This window comes from Folsomia candida, unplaced genomic scaffold, assembly GCF_002217175.1.
Source record: "Folsomia candida strain VU population unplaced genomic scaffold, ASM221717v1 Fcan01_Sc012, whole genome shotgun sequence".
Classification (NCBI taxonomy): Eukaryota; Metazoa; Arthropoda; class Collembola; order Entomobryomorpha; family Isotomidae; genus Folsomia; species Folsomia candida.
In genome coordinates, this window is record NW_019091204.1 from 475,291 (window position 1) to 489,762 (window position 14,472).

At 39.6% G+C, this 14,472-nt stretch overlaps 1 long non-coding RNA gene across 1 annotated transcript; it reads left to right on the top strand.

The window, feature by feature from the left end:
* The first annotated feature begins 8,590 nt into the window (after positions 1-8,590).
* LOC118437249 lies at positions 8,591-8,986 on the top strand. Its single transcript, XR_004835975.1, has 3 exons — positions 8,591-8,704; positions 8,768-8,843; positions 8,919-8,986. It is a non-coding gene; the product is annotated as an uncharacterized LOC118437249 (long non-coding RNA).
* The last annotated feature ends 5,486 nt before the right edge of the window (positions 8,987-14,472 follow it).

Consider the following 14,472-nt stretch of genomic DNA (forward strand, 5'->3'; position numbering starts at 1 on the left):
GCAGAATTTTACATACCAGTATAATGTTCATCCCAAAACGTAGTAGCATTATGACCGAGAAATCAATGCATGCATGTCGTTACAGGATTTACACCAGGAATGGAATGGATGCAATAAAGAATCTTTTTTTCTGAAAAGGCACTTTTTGGTTTATTGATTTACAACCAAGATTAAATAAATTGACGTAAATACGGGATAAACACATTTTTGCGATTCAAATTTCCGACAAAGGTGGTTGGGTGAATATAAAATGCGAAACAATCCTTGCTTACTACAGAATGCACTAATATAAAAATGCGCTTATTTTATGTAAAATTATTTATTTTACAACTTCTCTGAATTAGTTTTACATAATTGATAAAACCTTTAAGGAAAATATTCCGTCTCGTGCTTGTTATGTACATACTTGTTACATAATCAGAAAACTAATTTTCCCCTTCGAAGAATTATTATGGGCGGCGTTTCTATGAATTTTTTTACAACGTTCAAAAGGCGCAGTGTCTGACAAGCTCGGCTCGCAACTAATTCAACTAATTCTCTGATAATCAGAGGCAATAATATATAAAGGCAATTCAGACCTCCCCTCACCAGCCAGTATTGTATCAAGCTTTGTTACTGCACATATTCCTAATAAATAGAACTTTTGCACTATTCCCTGACACCTTCCACAAAATTATAATGGGTCATGCAGCTCAAAAGCTCCTAATCTTCGGAATGTTCACCCTCGTCACAACTATTTACCACCCCGTCTCCGCCGCCGATTGTTCCCAATTGTACGCCAAACCCTGCCTCGCCAAGCTCCCTTATCCCACCCAAGTCCCTGTCGTTTCCTATGATGGGGACGACTCCATCTACATATTCGGCGGGGCCCGCTGGTACCTCACTGGACCGGCCGTATATTCCAACGAAATCTTAAAATACACCATTTCCACCGATGCCATTCAACTCGTCGCCCTTCTCCCGATTGGTCTATACCTCGGCACCGTGACGGCTGACGGTCTCGGAAACTACTTCTACTTCGGGGGAGCTTACCCGGGGGGAAATTCGCACTATGTCTTCAAGTTTAACTCCTACACCAACCAGGTCACCCAAGTTACCAGGATCCCGTTCTATTTCCATTACAGTGCCTCCTTCGCTTACGACCAATCCACGGCGTTTATCATGTCTGGAAATTTATTCCAAAACGGGGTCGTCAAGTTCAGCATGGACAATTACGGTTGGAGCCAGATGGCCGACCTTCCGACACAATTTAGCCAAGCGGTTACATTTTGGGATAAGAAGACGGAACGAGCCTACCTCTTCGGGAAGGGAAATGCACTCGTGAACCCGCCCTACGATCACGTGGTGTACCAACCTGGGCCAGATTATAGTCAAATTCATCCTCTTGACCTTCCAGATAACTACCTGGACGTTGCCGCCGTATCGAATGACGAATATAATGGCTACATCGTGGGAGGATTTAAGGAGACAGGTAGCCTTTTTTGGTACCGATTGGATACCGGGGATGGTCAGTATTGTCCAGTGTGGGGACTCCCAGGTGGAGGAGATATCCTATTTTCGCGGACGGGAATAGCACTGGTGCCTAATTTGAAGCGGATCTACGTTTTTGGTGGGGCTACTCAAAGCTTGACTAGTCCTTGGTTACAAACGACATACGATGACATTTGGTTTATTGAGGTTTAACTTATTTACACATTTTTGTTGGTGCAAATTTTAATAAATTTAATCACCTTAATTAAGAACGTATTTGATTAATAAATAAATAATATATCTATATTATAATTTCGAAAAGTCCGTCCCGTGAAATTTTCCGTGACATTCCTGCATTCTGATTGGTTGTTGACTTTCCAGCTCCACCAATCAGGGAACAGATGCGAATTATGATTATGATTATGATTATGATTATGATTATGATTACCATTATGATTATTATTATAATTATGATTACCATTATGATTATGATTATGATTATGATTATAATTATGATTATAATTATGATTATGATTATGAATACCATTATGATTACCATTATGATTATGATTATGATTATGATTATAATTATGATTATGATTATGATTACCATTATGATTACCATAATGATTATGATTATAATTATGATTATGATTATGATTATGATTATGATTATGATTATAATTATGATTATGATTATGATTACCATTATGATTATGATTATGATTATAATTATGATTACCATTATGATTATGATTATGATTATAATTATGATTATGATTATGATTACCATTATGATTACCATAATGATTATGATTATGATTATAATTATGATTATGATTATGATTATGATTATGAGTATAATTATGATTATGATTATGATTATGATTTTTTTTAATTCCTTAGCAACGTAAAAAAAATTTCCTTAGCAACTAAACAAATTTTCTTAGCAACGTAGAAAAATTTCCTTAGCAACTAAAAAACTTTCCTTAGCAATGTAAAAAAATTTCCTTAGCAACGTAAAAAAATTTCCTTAACAACGTAAAAAAATTTCCTTAGCAACGTAAAAAATCCTTAGCAACGTAAAATAGTTCCTTAGCAACGTAAAAAAATATCCTTAGCAACGTAAAAAAATGTCTTTGCCAACGTAAAAAAATTTCCTTAGCAACGTAAAATAATTCCTTATCAACGTAAAAAAAATATCCTTGGCAACGTAAAAAAATCCTTCGCAACATAAAAAGAATTTCCGTAGACAAGGTAAAAAAATCCTTAGCAACGTAAAATAATTCCTTAGCAACGTAAAAAATATCCTTAGCAATGTAGAAAAATTCCTTAGCAACGTAAAAAAATTTCCTTAGAAAAGGTAAAAACTGAGTTGGAACGATCACAATGTACTTTTGCTACGTTCATCAGTTCTTAGCAATGTAATCAAAATTCCTAAATAAATTCCACAACAAGCCTAACATTGTAACAACATCTTTGAATTAGATTTTCTGCTCGATTACTCTGAAATTATAATTTCGATGGAGATTAGTACATTGCGACAGTTAGGTTTGTACCTGGCTTAATTAACCTGCCTCAGTAGGTACTTTAGATATGTTCGTGTAAAATTTGAAATGTGGCCCGTCTTTAAGACGGGCTTATAGGCTAGTAAATGAATAATACATAAATGTTAGTTTTACTAGGGGTACGCCATAAAATCATCAAGTTGAAATCGACTTTGAGAAGTTTGTACGATTTAAATACGATTTAAATAATAATACAAATTGACTTCACTCTAAAATTCGTTTACACTCATTTGTTGATATCCAGCATAAATTTATATTTTTGTGTCTATATACTCCGTGCAGGTATTGATTTGGTGACGTCGTGACGAATTCCTATCAGATTTGTATTATGAGAGGTTGTTGTTGGTAAATTTTTCGTTACCACAGCACAGCGATGCGGTAAAGCCGGTTATTACCAGTGCCGGTGAGTCATACATACATATATGCACTCTGTTCATTGTAAATAAAAATACCTAAGTAAAATTTAATCAAGGCCGAGTAAAAAAAAGAGGAAGACACAATCAGAAATGAAAGTTTATGATAAATTTGACTTTTGCTTTTATGTACCTACTACTGCCATAAGTTTTGACCACTAAACAAATTAATTTAGCGGACTCAGTTCAGTGAATTTTAAAAAACGAACGATATCATGAGAAAGCCTATTAAATTCCTTACAAAATATACCGGACACTTTTCAAAATTTCCTCCTTTCGAAGCTACAATAGCCCAAAGTCTAGATATCCACATCTCACTCGCGATACGCACTCAGTCCAAGGAATATTAGTCTCATTTCTAAGCGACAGATTTTTTCTCGGATTCCAAACTTATGTGGTGTTTAGCACATGTATCTAGCTTCAGTTTGGACCACATATCGTATTCCAGAAGGTTGAGGTTCGGCGACAGTGAATTTTATTCTTGATCCGAAATGGAGTAAGAAATTTTGGAATTTTACCCCATTTTTACTATTTTGGCCTTATCAGCAGGTCCTGAGCCCTGCTCGAATACTTGGCAGCTATTTTTTAATAGAGTGTGGTCCAGTGGTTCTTCCATTCGCTCGATAACTTCAAAAAATACTTAGAAATACTAAGAATACTAAAAAATACTAAGAAATTTCACCCCCAGAGGAAGACAATTCACTTTTTTGACCAAATCCAATCTACGCCGAATAAAAAAATCACAGAATCTGGATGGTGGGTCCGATTAATATTTTAAAAAATTTTATGAATAATATGGACTGGTGGGGTGTGGACAAAGTGCTCTTGCTAATTTTATATGGCCTTTATTGTAAAAGTTTACTTATCTTTGAAAAATACTTATTTCCATTTTTCAAGCGCGTACCGCATGATCAGTGCGCGGCTTTCAAGGGTACTATTTTTACTTGGCGTGAAGTTATCAAGTGTTTCTTTTCTCATCTTAAAGACATAAGTCCAAGGTCGAGCTTAGGGGCCAGGGACGTAGTTTTACTTGGACCGTTCATTTGTAGGGAAATTTTTTTAGGATCCGGCGTGAATTCAGCCGAGTTCAGGTTTTGTGCGCCTTCGTGAGTTTTTGTGACCTTTTTGACCGTTCCCTTCAACTCGGTTTTCGGTTATCAACACTGCCAATGTTAGTGGATCATTTTATGGTATGGTCGACCATCTTGCAATTAGTTCCGATTTTTAATGATCTATTGAAAAATGCCGAATTTTAATGTTTGCAAAAATGTTTCTGAAAAATTGCAACACGTCGATTTGTCCGATCTGTCATTTTAGCACCTTGTATCACAAAAAATTTCGGAAGATGGTTTCTGATAGACAATTGCATGGGGAATTCAATAAAAAATAGTACAACTGGCTAACGTAACTGCTACTGATGTTCTTTGCGCGCGGAATGCTTGAGACAGAATATATGGCAGTAGTAGGTATATTCCCCGCAGAGCGTCAGGATGTTCTGCACAACGTTTGGATAAATTATTTATTCAACCGTTATGTAAAATTTATCCAAATTTACATGTGTAAGATTTGCTAAATTTTGCAAATTGTTGGATAAACGTCTCAATTTTAATACGCGCCTTTTGGACATTTCTCAAATTAAATGGCCAAACCTCTATATATGTACAGCATGACAAATTTCAGTACTTGTATTTGTTGGGATATGCACATATTGTTAAGACCCTCATCTAAACTATATAAAGCAGGCGAGTGTATCGCTGCTGGGTCGGTGGCTTAGTTGAGAAGATAGCCTCTCCTTTTCTCTCTCCACTCTGCCGATAGAACAGGAGAGGCTAACTTCACTAATGTTGGAGTAACGGGCTTATCGACGGGCCTATTTTGCACGTCGATTGACGGGCTTCTACACTAGTATGGAATAAACCGTAGTAACGTTAGAAGTAGCTCACCCTGTCATATAACTTTCCACCAAAGGTACGGAATAAGGCGACAAAATAGGTTATAACTCTCATAGATTCTTGCACCAATGGCGCAATATCAACGGAAGAATATAAAAAAATCCGAAATTAGTTTGCACCACTAGTGCAACATTTGCGACCAACGGGGAACATAATTTTGAAAACTTTGAAAAAATTGTATGGTTCTTTCTCCCGACATTCTGCATCATTTGTGCATAGGGCATCCCTTCCACAATTATTTATTATAAAATTTATATATTTTTGCGTTAATGGTGCAGAATAATCGAACAAATAGAACAGAATTCTGACATGATTTTTGGGGGGAAACAGATGGCCCAATTGTTACGCATCATTTTTAACAACCAATTGCTCGGCACTAACGGTGCTACTTATTCCAAAATTATAGTCCTATCTCGATCTATTTGCTGAATTAACTTGCACCATTTGCGCTCGGATTGTTCTATACCAATGGTGGGGCTAAACAAGTCTATAATGGACAAGGGGATTTTTAATCAGCATCAATTAATGCAAAAAACTCGTCAACAGACGGACGGACGGACACGAGGAATTCAATAGCTCTCGTGCTACGCAGGGCGAGCTAATAATGATTTGGGTACAACTTGCCGCAAAGGTGCAGAAAAATGCAACAAAATAGATACATAATTTTTTGCAATTATGCACCAATGGTGCAGAAAAATCCAACAAAGTGGATCAATAATTTTTATGCAATGTTGCACCAATGGTGCAGAAAAATTAAACAAAATAGATCAATAATTATTATGCATCGAGAACAGTCCAAAAATTGTGCATCACTGGTGCAGAATTACCTACCAACGAGCAACGATAATTTTGAAAAATTTATGTCAAAATTGTATGATCATTTCTCCCGGATATTCTGCACTATTGGTGCGTTTTGCGTCCCTGCCTCCAATTACTTCGCATCATTTTGTGTTCCCGATTGTTGATATCAATGGTCCTATTAACTTGTTAAAAAAATTTGATTCGGTTTGTTTAGTACCAATGGTGCGCCTAGCGTATCCAATAATGGTCAAGGGGCTGTTTAATTAGCATCAATTGATGCAAAAAGGTCGTTAACATACAGACGGACGGACGGACAAGAGGAATTCAATAGCTCCCGTGCTACGCAAGGTGAGCTAATAATGAAAACCGGAATCTGTTCAGACAAAAAGAAATTTGAACTGGATAAACTTGTCATCGTTTATAGAGCTGATTTTTGTGAGTTCAACGGTATCAATAATTTGTATCTACTTCGCCTCCTCGCTGGGTGGGAGGAGCTCAAATTTGAAAAAAATCGCTCCGTCTGCGATTTTTAGCTTAAAGACGGGTCAATATTTTTGAAAGCGGTTTTCACCAAAAGTGTCCTAATTTTATTCCCTAGTACCCTTTTCGACCATTTATTGAAATTCCAAAAACAAATTTCACGATTTCAAGCATCCAGACCTTAACACAGGGGTAGATTGGGAGCTAACATAGCAATAGATGGGAAAAAACTCAAAAATATTTTTCTGTCCCTGGAACATCAGGGAGTGGTTATGCACGGGACAAAGTATGTATATTCTGAATCCTCCCGCCGAGACCTTTCCAACGATACCTCACTTATTGGGTTATGTGAGACTTGACCCTTCCCTACCCTTAGTCCCAAATCGCGTAATTCGTTTTCGAAATTTCAAAAAATGGTCGAAGAGGGTTGTAGGGAATAAAATTAGCAAGCTTCTGGTGAAAACCGCTTTCAAAAATATTGAACCCCCTTTGCGCTAAAAATCGCAGATGGGGCGATTTTTTTCAAATTTGAGCTCCTCCCACTCAGCGAGGAGTCGGAGTAGATCCAAATTATTGATACCGTTGAACTCACAAAAATCAGATCTATAAACGATGACAAGCTTATCCAGTTCAAATTTCTTTTTGTCCGAACAGATTCCGGTATTCATTATTGTTACTCTAGTTTAAAGGATTGAGCAACTATGCGTAGTCAGCGAAAAGGTAACACGCCACGCATAGATGGTCAATCTCTCAACCACTTGTAAATAAGCTTATTCAACAATTAAATCCATCAAACTTACTTTAATAATCATGTTTGAGTGAATGCGAAGGCAGTCGTGAGTTGACTGCGTGACGTATTAAGACATTCAATAAATCGTCCCCACTTCAATTTTAAAAATACTTGTGTTGCAAGGTTAGAATTATTTGACGAACCACCTTATAATTACCAACATCATTTCAGTGGTCTCGAGAACCGGATCCTCTATATTGCACGGTATTTTTACTTTTCACCACACTCGCGGTTGTTTTCTGAGTCTCAATTTGCCTCACTTTCTCCCCATCGCCTGTCTCAACTCAACTCTCGGCCCCGGCCGTTATTGTGGGGGAGCGGAAGGGACATATAAGCCTTGTTCGCTTTATTTGCTCGCGTATTTCTGGCATATCTCATCCAGATAGCCCAACTTTTTCCCATCTCCACTATTTTCCCCGTCACTTTTTCCATTTGGTACCTTTATTTCACCCCGTTACCTTTCCCCAGTCCCTCACTTTCTCCCAGGCCGTCATTTTTCCCCATCCTGTCACTTTCTCCCATCGCTCCACTTTTCCCAGCCAGTTACTTTCTCCCATCCCGCCACTTTCTCCCAGCCTGTTACTTTTTCCACATCCTGTTATTTTTTCTCAGCCCGTTACTTTCTCCACACTCGTCACTTTCTCCCATCGCCTTCCTATGAGTTATACATCATCAGCGTAGCCCTGGAGAAAGTTGCCACTTTCTCCCATCCTTCCTTTACCTTCTTTACCCAACCATCAGAGAAAGCTGTACCTTTCTCCCATCCTCAACGCGTTTAATCACTGCAGTCGCCATACCATCCCTGGAGAAATTCACCACAGTAGTTAGTTTCGGTGTGGGGTTTGACCATCCCCCCCGACCGTGGCGCAATGCTTATCAGCATTGGGAGTGGTTGCGTGGTCGAATTTTTCGACCACGGCGTGGTTTCGACCGCTCCCATCTCTCTTAAATGCATCTGTCTCTCTCTCTCTCTCGCGTGTGTACATATGTATGTATGTCTCTCCATACATATGAAATAAGTCTCTCTATCTCCCCCATTAAATTGGGTCGCGCTTCTTACCACCACCATTACCATGCCACATTTTTATCTTAAAAATGCGTCGCCATTTACGCATTTCTCATTACACATCGTGCACGCACATTGATAAATATATCTAAATCAGCAACAATTATTGTTAAAAAGTGAATTTGTGACTCCGAGAAGTTTAACCGGTTCGGCCAGTGAGAGCGGTGAGTGTTTATTTATTACGAGCTGTGATGAGGTGATAATTAAAATATCTGCATAAATTGCAGATCCTGCCGGATTTTTCTGGATTGCATAATTCAATTGGACCCGGATACATACATTTACCTTGATAATACGGATTTGGTAAGTTTATTACGTTTAATTGTGAATGAATTTGCACGCATATGTACATATACTTACTGCATATATATTTTGCAGTTCGGCCGAGATGGGACGGGATAAGCAGAGCAAGCAGGACAAGAAAAACCGAGAAAAACCGAAAAATCAAGCAAAAAAGTTAGTTTGATAATTGTTTATTTTTGTATGAACGGTTTAATTGAATTTCTAATGTCCCAAATTCCTCTGGCGCTTTATGTGCCGAGTATGAGAAGCGATATCTCCGGTTCGGGTATCAGCAAAGGCTGAAAAACGCCGTACAACGATACGGACGCGTAATTTTAGAACGGTGGAAGATAGAGAGAAGCTATCTTCACCGTATATATGGGATATGTATGTACAGATACCCGCTAGGTCAGACGGGCGCCACGGCGCCCAGATAACCCACGTCATTAAATGACGAGTGGGGTGTCAAATCGTAGTAGTTTTTCGCCACCAGGCTAGATAGGTGATCCGTTTTCTTGTCCGTTACCCCTGGGGATCGGGGGATAATTCATATTTAGGGGTTTTAGAATAGATTTCCAGAGTTTCTAAGGGCCTTTGTTTTGTTTCTAGGGGCAAAAAGAAGGAAAGTCGTCGTGCCAGGAAACGGCGAACAAATGAAAAATGGGAGAAGTTTCACATAAAACTTGAGCAGTGTTTCAGTAAAAAGGAGCAAGACCCGCGTCAGCCCATACAACTTACTAGGGAGGCGGCTATAAAAAATCAACGCACGGTCAGCTTAGGAAAGTATATCTTAATAAGGTTTATAAGGAGACGAACGCCAAACGTCGATATAAAGGTTGGCTTTATTCACATGAGAAAAGAGAGGAAAAGGCCAAACTTTATTATGATCAGGGAATGGATCAAATCGTCAACCAGCACAAATGAAGAGTAGCTAACAAAAGACTAGAAAATTTGCATAATGGTTATCAGCCGTCAGCGGCTGAACAAGCTCTACCTCTCCTCCTTCAGGCAGAGGAGGAATTTGCTCATCAGCGTCTGACGGCTGATGCCTACAAAAAAATTAAATTTAGACACAGTAATGCCGAAAAATATGATAAAAAAATAAAATATGAGGAGGCGATGATGATCGCCGAACGTAATGCTCAGAGAGCTAAAAGATTCTTATAAAAATTTATTATTTATCTTTATTTATTCAATACTAAAACTAAGAAATTCAATGTGTATAAAGCATGAAATAAAATATAGTTCATGATAGAAAAATTATTTGCAGAAATATTCTTAATTTACTTGCAATTGGCATAATGAAGGAGGATATGGATACATTCAATCTCCTTGCCATACATAGGGTTAGGGTACATAATGTAGGGAGAAGCGTATTTGCTTTGGATATGAAGCAATCTGCACCAACCTCTGATTTCCTGATTCATCTTACCTTTACTTTCATTGCATAAGAAACCAGGAGACATTTTAAATTTCTTGGGGAAGAACAGGGGACTCAAAGCATTAGAAGGTGGATGACGTGGTGGATGCATTTCTCGTGGATTGATGAGCTCGTCACGAGTGGAAGGAGAGAGTGTCTGGTCTGGTGGAGATGGCATGGTTGGTGTCTCATCATCTCATCATTTTTTGGTGTCGCAGCCGTTGGCTGGGGAGATTGAGATATCGGGATTTGAGATGATGGCTTGTTTGGAGGATGAGACGGGGTCTCACTATGGGTGGCAAGGAAGGCTTAACTGCTCTTGGAGTTGTTTCTGGAGTTTTAGTTGTAGTTGGTGTCGCATGGGGAGATTGAGACATTGGGATTTGGGATGATGTATCGTTCGGAGGATGAGACGGGATGAGACGGGGTCTCACAATGGGTGGCAAGGAAGGCTTGGCTGATGTTGGAGGAGGAGGACGAGTTGTGGTGGGTGTGGTTGTAGACGAGAGAGGAGTTGTAGTGGGAGGCAACCGTGGGGGTGCATACGGGGGCAATGATGAGACTATTTCTGGTCGAGGGACTTCCACGTTCTTCGGAGAAGATGGCTTTATTGTGGGACGTGGTGGCGGAGGTGGGGGCTTAGTTGCTGTCGGCTGAGGAGGTTCAAGTTGAGTTGGTGGAGTGGTGGTTGTGATTGAGACTGCAATTTTAAACGAATTTAAACCTAATGTCTTTTGTGGCATTTACTTAAGGGCGAATGCTTACCACATTCTGCGTAGTTCCTCGAAATCCGGATTTTTCGGATATCCTCCCGAGCCAGGCAGGCCGTCGCATTGTCCCTCGTCTTTGCGTATATGCACCCCTTCGTTGCGATGCACTGCTCACACGTTAGGTATGAGCAGCAGGTTGCCACACCCATAACCGAAAAGAGGAGAAATATTTTCATGCTGGATCTGGTTTACGTGACGAATCTTGGGAAGAGAATGATGGGAAGGATCTGGAGAGACGATCTGTGAGAAAGAGAGTTGGAACAATTAGATTTAATTGCTTTATATACAAATCTTTGTTTATATTTAACTTACTTTAGTCAAAGGTTTCATGATCGCCGACTCTAATGTGAAGCGGATACTGCTGGAGCATCTGGATGTTTATTCCCATAAGTTTGCACTCAGGCACGTAAAAATTAAATCCGTTGTGGGTACATTTGTACCAACGTTTACCCTTAATTATTTGTAATTCGACAACTTGAAGTATTTTGTTATCATTATGTCGAACTACGTACGAACCTATCTCAAATAGAAAAAAATTAAACCGGACACCCATCGTGCTCTCAGTGGAAATGGTAATGATGTGTTTATGCAAGTGTCAAGTTGAGTTTGCATGCAATGAATGGCTATGCGAGGAAGCGAATGAATAATGAACAAAGACATGGCGGGTCAAAGTTATTCAGTCTACTCATTTACTACCATGCAAAAAATATTATTAGGAATCATAATTCATATCAAATTATTGGTCATCTTCGACTGATGTGTCGTCGTCATTCTCGTCCTCCATGTCGTCGTCGTCGACGCGGAGAACCACTTCTTGCTGGAACTGGTCACATGTCTCCAGCATCGAAATTTCCATACGCATCCCCCATAGTTTGGCAGCAAGTAAGGCTGCTGCCATCCGGTTGGTGGAGAAGTACTCGAATTCCCTCTCCATGCGCTGGTGTCCCTCTGTCCTTCAGATTTGACGGAAGACCACCTGGAAGAGCCCGCGATCATTGACACATTGGCGGCAGGACAAGAGCCTGAAATAAAGATACATTATTGCAAATTCCTGCTAAACTCCGAAACTAACTACTACATCTACTAATCACTAAAAAATTACCCGGATTCCGAACGTTGTACAAGGCTAGAAGTCCAGAAACGCTTGGTGCGCTTGAGGTTATGGACCCTTTTGAGTTTCTTTTGTGCATTCAAAACTGTTGTAGGATCTTTGTTGATTTTGCGGATGGCAGCTCGGAGCATAAGTCTCAATTCCAACATTTCGTACGGGGTAATCTGCGCAAAATAAAATAGAATAGTGAGTTAAGAAGACTTATTAATAGAGAAGACCCACTTACTGTTATGATTGGGTAGCTCGGCTGGAAGACAAGATTCTGTCGCATCACCAGCATAAATTCATTGCTCCTGTTGGAGCGAGCAATCTTTAGTTCGAACTCCTTGACCCTCACCACCTCTCCCATAGTCCAAAAGTTTGGGTTTTTTGGATTCCGCACCAAGTGGGTGGGTTGCTCTGGGGGCCCTTGTGGCTGGGCCACGAAAACATCGTCCTCGTCCTCCAGCTCGTCGAAATGCTCTTCCCCCATCAGTTGTACTCCTGGTTGTTCTTCCCCCGCTTGTTGTTGACTTTCTTGCTCACCTCGGTGCATGAAAATTTGGTATTTATCCCTGAGGAGGTTTCTTGGCGCGAGTAACTCACGAGAAGGACCCGGTTGTGGTTCCAGTGGGATGATGGGCGTTGGTGGCCGATCCCCTTCGTCGTCAAAGTGATCCGGGCTCCTGGGCGTCATCGGGCTTTGTGGTGGGGTGATGGGCTCGATTTTGATGTCTTCCATTTTTGCGGAGTATTATTTCGGAAATATTCAGAGGTTCAGAGAGAGTAAAGTTGCCGATGGCTCTCTCCGACCCGGCTTTATATACCACCGATGGTGGTGTCACATGATCAAAAGGGAAATAAAATTGAATGAAGGGAAAGTGTGACAAAGTCCCCTCCAGGAGGAAGTTGCACTGGAGGGAAGAAAATGGGCGGTAAATAAGTGATATGTAGGTCGTAATACTTTGATAAGAGCCAATGCATGAATTAATACGTCTTAATTTCCGGGTTTTCATGAGTCGCATTTTTCAGTAGATCTTGTGTGAGAAGAAAGTGATCAATAAATATTATCTCAGTCAGGTTCACCAACGGACGCTCGCTCTGAATGCTTTGATAAGAAGGTGAATCAAGCATGTTTACTTTATTTCAGTACGAATGAAAGACTAATCAAAGTTTATGTATTGATTATCTTCCGGGTACCCGATTAAGCAGGTCAATTCATTTATAAAATATTTCCCCCGCTTGTGGGAGCATATTATGTGCCAAAATGAATGGTCTTCCGGTCATCCGATTAAGTAGGGCAAAACTACGTTAATAATACGTTATACCCGCGTATGTGCGCATGCGGGCATTTGTGGGAGGAGCCTATGAGTATAAAACCCCGTGTCTCGGAGCTTCCGCACGCGAGAGGATGAACGAGCGATTCGATAAACCGGAGAGTTTTTACAAAAATTTCCTGCGAGTTCAGAAAGCCACAATTTCAACTAAAAAAGTGCTAGAGTGGGTGTATACCGGAAAAGTGCGACCCTGGGAGCTTACATCTAGCCAGGCAAGTGCTTACAGCTCTATAAAACGGGTAATTTCTTCCTCTTCCATAATTTCTTGTTTAGCCCAGCCCGGTTTTGGAAAATCTTTTTTGGCCAGTAAAATTGTCAATTATTTAGATAGAAATAATAAGAAGTATGCAATCTTAGCTAGTAGTGGTATAGCTGCGAGTCATCTTAATGGTAGCACGATTAATGGTTTTTATGAATTAGGAAGATTTACTCCAAGTAATTTACTGCCATTTGTTACAGCCAAAGTATCAAACAATTTGAGAAATAGAGTTAGGGAAATTTCTGTGATTATCCTAGATGAGATCCAGACAATTAGTGCCGAACTGTTTTACTTTGTATATTTGAGGACAAAGTTTTGAGATTGGAGAAGAAGTATTGGGGAATTTGAGACCCATTTGTATAATTGCCTTCGGAGACTACATTCAGTTATCAAATAGGGGAACAATCCTTATTGAGGATCCAGATACCGTAGAGGACGAGTTTACTCGAGACGGATTGATTTTGTACCAGCGATCAAGCGTAGTTTTGTTGAGAGAAAATGTGAGACAAAGTTGTGACCCCATTTTCCAAAAGGTCTTGAATGAGATAAGAGAAAAGCGTGTTTCTGAAGAAGCATTTCAAGTTTTGCAGAGCAGGCACATTTCCAACTTGTCAAGGGAAGAGGTTGAATATTTTAAAAATAATTCGATTTACATTTTTCCAACAAATAAAGCCGTTGACGAATTTCGTTCAAAGAAGTTGAATCAACACACTGGCGATGTGATAAAAATAATTTTATCCTAAAATAACTACCAAACATTCAAGTCTCAAGCTA